Raw genomic sequence first — 2530 nt, 5'->3', positions numbered from 1 at the left:
GTTGTTCTTCGGATCTCTGAAGTTGTATTTCTCAACTTCATCATGGTATCACGGCCTAGATCTATTGCTTCTTGTTCTTGACTTTTCAGAAGATTTTTTTGAGGAGGATTTCAAGCTTTTTCAAAGCTTTTTTATTGGATCTAGGGTAGCTATTTTGTTTCTGATCATTTTGGGCTCAAACGGACCTCACCAATGAGCTCAAAACTCCCAAAACCCCCCCATTTCCATATAAAATTGACAAATTTGAGTTCTAGACATTTTTTTTGGTATTGCCTTTTTTGGCAGGAATTTCAAGAAATTCATCAAAAAAATCATTAATTTTTTCTAGAGCAGCCTGGTCTGAAAAAAGACCTCACTGTTGGCTTTTGAAGGGCATTTCCAATCATTTTGATATATAATTCGACCTATTTCGGTGAGAAGGACATCTGGGTCATGATTTTTTCATTGGCATGCTTGATGAGACACAAAAATCCGTACGACTGTACCTGCAAATGCATCAAAAAAAGAAATTGTTTTTTTACCCTATTTATGCCCTAAAAGAGGGTTTTTTTTCATTTTGTCATAACTTGGTCATACGAAAGCCTTTTTCCAAAAAAATTATATTGTCGAAAAGTTCTTTTCGATCTCTCTTCTGATTTGCAGGTTTGATCTTCTGATTTTTATTTTTTGATTTTTTTTTTGTTGTCAAAGCTATAAGCTCCTTTTTGTACTCTAGGAGACATTACTTGAGCATCTAAACTCCATTTTTCAAAAAATTTATATTGTTGGAAAGTTTGTTCTGTGCACTTTCCAGTCATATGAGTTTTCTTTCCAGAGTCTACTCCAAGTATATTTTATTCAGATTTTTTTTCAGCACTCTGGTGAATATCTTGGATGTTTCAGATCCTGGGATCTCTTTCTTTAAGTAGGATGTCTCATCTTTGGCTGTTCTTTTTGTGCTTCCAGCTTTATGTCTCTTCTTATCATTGTAGACATTTTTTTGTAAGCATTTTATTTATGCAAATGCACTGAGATAAAGTGCCACTATGCACTATATACTTGGGATCTTGCACATCTTGTGCCTTATTGTACATGCACTACATTATAAAGTGCCATGGGGTTTGATGTTTACATTTATTTGCCATCTACGTTTGTCACATGAGTGTTCCTTCCATGAAATTAGACTCATGATGTGTGTCAAGTGAGTGTTTCTTCCATGACACTATGTACTTTCTCTACACCTTCGATGTTCCTTATTCTTCATCATGCAGTTCTTGTTGTCCATCTTTTTCAGTGAACCTGTCCCTCTCCCTTGTCAGCATTATGGGGGGGTTTCTCCTGTTGTTCTAATACTTCCTTGGTTTGTTGGATCAAATCTTCATGTTTTAGTGTTTTATGCCATCCGTATCTTTGAGTTCAGTTGTTTACCTTTGTTTGCCATTTGATTCGAGTAGTTTTATTTTAGGGAACTCATGCAGATTGCAGTCTTCTCTACCTGATCATCTTCTCTTTCAGAGTAGGTTCTTCAGATCGACAATTATTCTTCGAAAGTGTTTGCAGGTTCTTCATGCTTCAGTGATTCTCTTGTATTCATCTCTTTTTGGAGTAGAGTTTTCTTCTCATGTGGTTTTATCTATTTCTCTGCTTCATAGAGATTTGGTTGTGATTGGGTACCTCATCTGGCTTTAATGTCGGGACCCAAATTATTTTTCTTCTTCATGTAGTTGCATTTTACTTTCATGAATTTAGTTTTTTAGCTACTCCCTAAGTTCATCTTAAGGGGGGGTGTTAGAGTTATCTTGTATTAGCTAATAATTATTTATTTAATTATTAGTCTATTATACTCTACGCTTAACCTAAACTTAGTCATTTAATAATATTGTAGGTATTTAATAATTATTCTAATTATTAAATACTCATTATCCCTTTAGGATTCCTTTAGGGTTGCCCATATTTAGGGTTGCACACCTTTAGGTTTTCTAATATCCTTTCATAAAGATTGTATTGTACTTTTTTCACTGATTCCCTCTCTGAATGATAATATTTTTCTTCAGAGCCATTATTGTTTTTTTACCTTCATTCTTCTCTTGTGATAGGTATTTTTCTTGCAGGTGTTCTTGGGATCTCTGAAGTTGTATTTCTCAACTTCTTCATATACATATAAATATATATGTATGTTTATATATATATATACTTTTCATACTAAAGAAACTGCTGCTAAAAAGAATCTTATTGAAGAAAACTAAGGTTAATGGCCTCTATACTGTGTATATACATATATTTATGTATATACATATATATACATATATATGCATACATCATACATACATACATACATACATACATACATTTTTATATATATATATATATATACGTATACATATACATATATATGTATATGTATATGTATATATATATATATATATATATGTATGTATACATACATATATACATATGTATACATATATATATATATATATGTATACATATGTATATATGTATGTATGTATATATATATATATATATATATATATATATATATATAGATATA

The sequence above is a fragment of the Cryptomeria japonica genome, chromosome 10 (assembly GCF_030272615.1).
Source record: "Cryptomeria japonica chromosome 10, Sugi_1.0, whole genome shotgun sequence".
Classification (NCBI taxonomy): domain Eukaryota; kingdom Viridiplantae; phylum Streptophyta; class Pinopsida; order Cupressales; family Cupressaceae; genus Cryptomeria; species Cryptomeria japonica.
The sequence above is the reverse complement of the archived record's forward strand: the minus strand, read 5'-3'. Positions refer to the sequence as shown.